We start from the raw sequence: 8,225 nt of genomic DNA, 5'->3' as shown, positions 1-8,225 counted from the left end.
GGGCTCCTGTACATGTTGAATTTGGTGAGATGCAAGAACAGACATGAAGGGAAAAAATGCCCCTGGACAAGGACTTCATCCCCCCCCAGGTCCCCCCCCCAAGATTGTTTCTGAGGCTGTTTCTTGCACAGAGACAGTCTGCTATCCTTAAATAAGCTGTCACCCACAACAATATCCTTCCTAATATGAACATGGACACTGAGACCAGGCCTTCAACAAGCCAAGATGCCAACTCTGTCCCAATATTCACTCCAACACAATCATCAGACTTAATAATACCACTCATTCCATCTCAGGTTCATACACTTGTTCATTTTCCAATGTTGTATACACCATCAAATGTCAGCAATGACCTTCCAGTCTTTACATTGAACAACTAGATCAGTCCCTATACAAAATAATAAATGGACATAAATCTGACATTTAAAACTGCAATACTCAAAAACCAGTGAGAGAACACATTAGTCTTCCAGGTCATTCCATAGCTGACCTAAGAGTGGCAGTCCTCAAGCAGAGAAGCTGCAAGGGGAGATTATAATGTGAGACTGTAGAAAGTGATTTCATTCACAGATTCAGAACAATGGATTCCCCTCCCCCCCCCCAAAAAAAAGGCTGAATGGGGACATAGGATTATTGTCTCACTACACATGCTAATTTTGTGCTTAGGATCTGGTACTAGTTTAGGAGTATAAGCTTTCAAGAAACACAGCTCTCTTCGTCAGATGTGTTTCTTGAAAGTTTACACTTCAATAAAATTTGTTAATCTTAAAGGTGCTACTGGACTCTTGCAGCAACAGACTAACGTGGCTAACTCCTCTGAATCTATAGCTTTAACTTACTTGGGTAAACAAATGGGAAAAGTCTAAGAAGATATTGTGTTTTACAGAATATCTGCATAGACTTTTCCCTTTTGTTCATTCTAGTAAGTTAAATCAGAAGCCCTTAAGCAGAGAAGCTTCAAGCGAACATTATAATGCAAGATTGTGGAAAGTGCTTTCCTTCACAAGTTCAGAACAATGGAAACACACACACCCCGGGCTGAATGGGGACAAAGGATTGTCTCAATACACATGTTAAATTTCTTCTTAGAATCTGATCCTAATTTAGGATCTAATTTCACGTTTCTCTCAAACATACATACATAAGCCACCTCCTCCAACCCACTTTATAATGAAAAATCCCATTTTATAATGAGAAACATGACAGCATCAGGCACTTTAAGAGGAAAACTGCTGATGCAACATTATGTAACTCCAACTATACTAGCTAATGAGAGGCATGTGAAGCTAGTTAAGTGGGGTGTAACTTGATAGGCCAGCTCTACCATAAGAACCAGCAGCCTAGCCCTTAGACTTTGCCTCGGCCACCCTTGGGTGAATGGAGAGGAAGGAGTGTTGGAGACGTGGAGAGCTATTTTGATTACAGACTGAAACTCTGTCCGTTTGATTGATGATGGCTATGACCCTGGTATGTGTAGACTAATCTTTTGGACTTGTGACTTTGTACTTCTCTACTGGCTGGACTGTCTAACTGTGAACTGACTACTTTGGAACTGCCTTTAACCACTCTTTTGCTCAACCCAATACAACTGTTCCAACTGGCTTACTAAGACTGTGTCTTTGTAGACTTTTTCCTCGAGGCTGCTCTTATCAGCACACTCAACCGCGGAACTTCCACGCACTATCTGTCATCGGTTGTGGGCCCAGCGTGGTCTGCGTGAGAGTAAGCACTGTCGGCTGCAGCACTCGCCAGAAGGTCTACTCGTGCGTAAGCGAACAGTTTGGGGCGTGGCACTTTGTTGTGTTACAGGCAACCATGGAGTCCAGCGTTCATATCTCTGGCTTCTTGATACAGCGGCTTAATGGAGATAATTATGGGACATGGTCAGAGAAGGTCACCCTATTGTTGAAGTTCCAGGGGCTGTGGGAGTATGTGGCACACCCCCCAGATATATCTACACTACATGCGGAGGATGATGCCGAGGTAATTGCAAAGCATAAGAGCAATGACGAGAAGGCGCTTGCATTGCTAGGCTTGACCTTGGAAGATTCACAACTCATCCATATCAAAGGGTCTGACACAGCCAAGTCGTGCTGGAATGCACTTAAGGCGATATATGAGAGAGAAAGTGTTGGGTCACGCGTTTTCCTAATGAAAAAGCTCTTCTCCACACGTCTGGAGGCCGGTGGTGACATGATGACTCATTTGGAGCACATGACTCGTATGTTACACCAGCTGCAGGACAAGCAGGTAATTTTTACTCCCCTGCAGCAGGCCTACATAATCCTATGTTCTCTGGACAGTACGTATGACCAATTTGTGGCTAATTTAGATATTATTCCACAAGCTGATATTAACGTGTCCAGCATCACCCAACGCCTGTTGAATGAGGCTATGAGACGGAAGGACGCCGCTCACTTTCATTCAACAATGAATGTTCCTGCCCGGGAGGCTCTTAAAGGGGCAGAGTGCAAGGCAGTAGTAGCGAAAACAAAGGCTGTGCGTAAGTGCTACTTATGTGGGAGCACACTACACCTGCAACGCCAGTGTTCTTTGAACAAGAAGAAACATTCTCCAGCTGTTACCAAAGGAGGTGGGTGCAATGTAATCACTAATAATTCCTCCAGCAGCAGCCAGCAATTCATGATTGACAGTGGTGCTACGGAGCACATAGCCAAGGACAGAAAGCTCTTCGAGACTTTTACTCCTACGCAAGGTCAGAGCGTGAAGCTTGCAAATGGGCTGACTGCCAATGTAGCTGGGAATGGTCTTGTAAACATCCCGAGCCTGGGGAGGAAATTCCCAATGCTCAATGTTCCAAGCTTGAATTATAATCTGTTATCAGTTTCTGCATTGACTGAACACAATTATAAAGTTTGTTTTACAGCTACTGACTGTAACATATGTACAGGAGAAATAACTGCAAAAGCTAAGAGGAAAGGCGACCTCTATTTCCTGGAGAAGGAGCAAATAGTACAACATGTGAGTACTAATGAACCCCTGCATGATAACTGCATTCATCTTTGGCACCGCAGGCTGGGGCACCTTAATTTCCAGGCAGTGAAGAAGACGCTTCAGGCAGCTGGAATTAAGACCAAGCCGTGTGGGTGTTATATTGAATGTGAGGTGTGCAAAGCTGTGAAATCCAAGGCAGCAGCTGCAAAATCACCAAGCAAATTTCAGTCCGATGGTATACTCGACCTGGTGTTCGTCGACCTGATAGGTCCATTCCCTACAAGGAGTCTGGGCGGAGCCAAATTTGCATTATGCATCGAAGACCACTTCTCAAGGTATGGATTCTGCTACCTACTTAGGTCCAAGGCAGAAACATTCCAAGCATTTCATAATTGGCTTCGGTTTGTGCACCGCAAGACAGGGAAGTACCCTAAGACTATCTTAAGTGACAACGGTACTGAATTCTGTAATGAGCGAATGATTGCTCTGTGCAGGAGGCACGGCATTGAAAGGAAATGCACCGCCCCCTACCGACCTCAGCATAATGCTTTCTGCGAACGCAGAAATCAAACCCTGACCAATATGTGCTTTTGCATGTTACAGGACAGTAATTTACCCATGAGTTACTGGGGAGAAGGCATGATGTGTGCTTCTCACATACTAAACTTATCTTGGTCATCAGCCACAGGTATGATTCCTGCAGAGGCGTGGTACGGCAAGAAACCTTCCTTAGAGCATGTAAGGATCTTTGGGATTCCAGCATACGTCCATATCCCTAAGGAGCTCAGAAGGAAAGGGAAAAATAAAGCTGTAAGATTATTGTTTGTTGGCTACACTAACAATCACCGAGCTTTCAGGTTCTGCCACGATGGGGAGAAGAAAATAACGACTAGCGCATCGGCTAGCTTCCTTGAAAAAACAGTTGGCTGGCAGCGAACGTCCTCAACTCTAATCATTCCGGTCGGAGTGAAACAAGATCTGCTACCCGTTCCTGAGAGGGGGAGGAGGAGCCCGTCGCTTAGCAACGGAGACATCAAGGAAGAACCGTTAACTCCTACATCGCCAGGAGCCAGCGTTTCTCTGCAACCTGAGACGGCAGCACAACAGACTGAGTCTGATGCAGCTGAGGAGCCCATTCTTTGGCGGTCTGCTCGAGAAACGAGGCCACCTGATCGCTATAGTCCAGGACAGACATGCGCTGTGATTGCTGAACCTTCAAGTTACGACAGCATACAGCACCTATCAGCAGCAGAGCAGGCTGGATGGCGCGCTGCAATGAAGTCTGAACTAGAATCCCTGCAAAGCCAGCACGTCTATGAGGAAACGACTCTACCTAGCGGTCAGAGACTCATAGGGTGTAAATGGGTGTATAAGCTGAAGGCTGGCATAGATGGTACTACTCAGTACAAGGCCAGGCTTGTAGCCCAAGGTTTTTTACAGGGGGGGCAAGACTATGACGAAACTTTTGCGCCTACTTTGAAGGCCACATCACTGTTTTGTGCACTCACTATTGCTGCCAAACAGAAATGTTTAGTTAGGCACCTTGATGTGAAAACAGCATACTTACATGCACCACTGAGGCACAATATATATATGAGAAAACCCCTAGGTGTCTCAGATGATGGTGATAATGCTAACACTTGCTGGATGCTTAAGAAATCCCTGTATGGCTTAAAGCAATCCGGGTTCGAATGGAACCAACATTTGGTGGATAACCTTAAAATGATGGGTTATAAACAAGGAGTTGCAGATCCCTGTGTGTTCATGAAGGGAACAGGGGAACAACGTTCCATCATCTTAATTTTTGTTGATGATCTGGCACTGATATGCAAAACTGCCAAAATAATGAATGATACCATAGATGCTCTGAAAGCAAAATTTACTGTAAGAGATCTAGGTGAGATCAGGCAATATGTGGGATTAGAAATTGCTAAAGTGCAGGATGGGTACAAGATATCACAGCGGGCTAAGATATCCCAATTATTAAAACAGTTCAAAATGGAACAATGTAAAGGGGTACAAAATCCTATGCTACCATGTAATGAATCTGAATGTGAACAGAGTCCACTGTTTGATCAAGGTATATATCAATCCCTGATTGGAAGTCTGACATATCTCGCAAACTGGTCCAGACCAGATATAGCCATGGCCACTAATGTTTTGGCTAGAGCTGTTAAAGATCCTAGGCAAATGCATTGGCTAGCAGCCAAACACATATTGAGATATTTGAAACAGACCATAGACTGGAGTTTATTCTTAACACCTACTGGTGATCTTAATTTGTACGCCTATGCGGATGCTAGTTTCGCTAATGATCCTAAAACTAGACAGTCCACAACAGGAATGGCTATCTTTCTGGGTGGCGCCCTAATTGGGTGGAGATCACTGAAACAAAAACATGTGTCCCTGTCCACCTGCGAGGCAGAATACGCCGCGTTGAGCGCAGTGTGTACAGAAATCATCTGGTTTAAACAACTATTGTTGGATTTTGGCATATGTCACATGAATCCCATTGTGGTAAGGGAAGACAATCAGGCAGCTATCCAGTTAGCAACCTCTCATGGAGTTAAGAACAGGTCTAAACATACAGATGTACGCTTTCATAATGTAAAGCAATGTTTAGATGACAAACTGATAGCACTGGAATACTGTGAAACGAATGCCAACATCGCTGATGTATTTACCAAACTGCAAACCCATATAAAGCACAAAGAAAGTTGTGTATCTTTGGGGCTTAGAAAATGATACAGTGAAATCATGATGTATAAATGAATGTATAAGGAAACTAAATGTTTTATGATGAGCTAACCTGTATAGTACATGTCGTTACATAAGGGGAGAATGACAGCATCAGGCACTTTAAGAGGAAAACTGCTGATGCAACATTATGTAACTCCAACTATACTAGCTAATGAGAGGCATGTGAAGCTAGTTAAGTGGGGTGTAACTTGATAGGCCAGCTCTACCATAAGAACCAGCAGCCTAGCCCTTAGACTTTGCCTCGGCCACCCTTGGGTGAATGGAGAGGAAGGAGTGTTGGAGACGTGGAGAGCTATTTTGATTACAGACTGAAACTCTGTCCGTTTGATTGATGATGGCTATGACCCTGGTATGTGTAGACTAATCTTTTGGACTTGTGACTTTGTACTTCTCTACTGGCTGGACTGTCTAACTGTGAACTGACTACTTTGGAACTGCCTTTAACCACTCTTTTGCTCAACCCAATACAACTGTTCCAACTGGCTTACTAAGACTGTGTCTTTGTAGACTTTTTCCTCGAGGCTGCTCTTATCAGCACACTCAACCGCGGAACTTCCACGCACTATCTAACAAAACATACATAGACTTTTCCCATTTGTTCACCCTAGTAAGTTAAATCAGAATGTAAAAAATGAAATACAACAGCCTCAAAAATTCACCTAATAAAACTGTACAATTGTTAGGAAGAAATAACATTCATTTATTCAATAGAAAATAAAAGTCAGAAGGCCCCCACCCTTCCCCAGCTGCTGACAGTCGAACTGTTATGTGCCAGCTTCCTGATGTGGCTTTGTGGTTAGGCTATTTCCTACTGCAGTTTATTCTAAGCTTAGTTAGCTGTTTCCTGCTCTTCATACCTTTCTAGCCAGCATAAGTAACCTTTTTTCTGGGGAAATGTTTTTCATGAACTAAGCAAGCCAAACTGTTATAAATCTGATATTTAGCATGAAGAGTAGGGTAAAATATGGTACAAATAATTAGCCACTAGGGCAAAATTAGTTTTAGAGCTGTATACTCAGTTGAGTCATGCGCACTGTTACTGCATAGATAAGAGGTGTTAGAAGTGGGATCTTCAAAGGGCATCTGCAGATGTTTGTGAGTGGTTATCCATCACCCTTCAGTGGTTAGTGGATGTTTGAAATGCAGAATCACAGGGTTAGTAAAATTCACAATATGGAGTCGGTTGTGCTAACTGAGTACCATTCTAGCTAAGCATATAGATAAAGAAGTTACAAGTTCTGACAAGAGGAAGTGTTGCTGGGCGGAGATATTTGTAACTTTTACCTTATATGGCTAAAGCCCTCACCTGACGGCCGGTCGAGGTAGACTGTGAGCTCTGACCAATGGCAAACAGCCACAGAGCAAGATAGGAAGTAAGTGATGTCGGGAACTGTTAAAAGGCGGGGGCTTGGCCAAATTGGCAGAGAAAGGTGTTCCTTTGCTTGTCTTTCTCTCCACTTTCTGCAGAAGTGAAAATAAAGCTGCTTTTCTCTGAACAACATGCCTCCAGCCTGGTAATTGGTATCTGGAAGAAGGGGCATTGCCCCAAAAACCGGTTGACACAATTATACTTTAAAATAGCCATAAGTGATAGATATCTATTATGAAGGTTAAGATCAAAGTCCAGACAAGTCTATTTTAAATTGTAATTATGTTTTATTAGTTTTAACTTGTAAATATGAATGTTGTTAGCCACCCTGAGTCTGCTTGCGGAGAGGACAGGACAGAAATTTAAAGTAAATAAATAAATAAAAATAAAATATTAGAGTGGCTTCAGAACATTGTAATGAAGGTGTTATGTCAACAAGACAAATTTTACTGCTATTTCTGTAGTCTTTTTGCCATTTTCTGAAATAAAATTTAAGAGACGATAGCAGGAGGAAAGGAACGATCAAATCAGCTCTTAAATTAGTGAGAAAAATTGTGAAATTAATTCTAAAGTCCACAGGGACATAACGTTGGTGTCTGTTATCTGTCATCAAGTCATTTCTGCCTTTTGACAACCCTATGAATGAATTACCTCCTATCATTAATAGACTTGCTCAGATCTTGCAGACTGAGGGCCATGGCTGCCTTTACAGAATCAATCTATTTCATGATAGGTCTTTCCCCTTTAATACCACCTTCAACTTGTCCTAATTTGTCTTTTCCAGCGAGTCTACTCTGCTGCTCCCTAGGAATTCACCTAAATCTGCCAATTAACTCCAATAGAGGAAATGCTTTCATATAAGCTAGCAAGAACAGCCTACAATAATGAGGAAATGCAAGATAAAATAAATATTTGTTTCAGGAAAATAGAGGCTGAAGGAAAAAAGTCCAGATACATAGGTCAACAAACAGCATTAGCTACAAGAAGCTGCCAATCTAATTCTTCAAGTATTACTGCCAGTAAAACAAAAGCTTTATTTAAATTCAATATGTCAATGAAAAATCCACTTCAGTGAATTTCTTATTCACCCGCTGGTTCCAAGCATTGGTGTAAGAATCAGATCAGAGGCAGTTCATCAGTG

Source organism: Heteronotia binoei, chromosome 2, assembly GCF_032191835.1.
Source record: "Heteronotia binoei isolate CCM8104 ecotype False Entrance Well chromosome 2, APGP_CSIRO_Hbin_v1, whole genome shotgun sequence".
In the NCBI taxonomy this organism is placed as follows: Eukaryota; Metazoa; Chordata; class Lepidosauria; order Squamata; family Gekkonidae; genus Heteronotia; species Heteronotia binoei.
The sequence above is the reverse complement of the archived record's forward strand: the minus strand, read 5'-3'. Positions refer to the sequence as shown.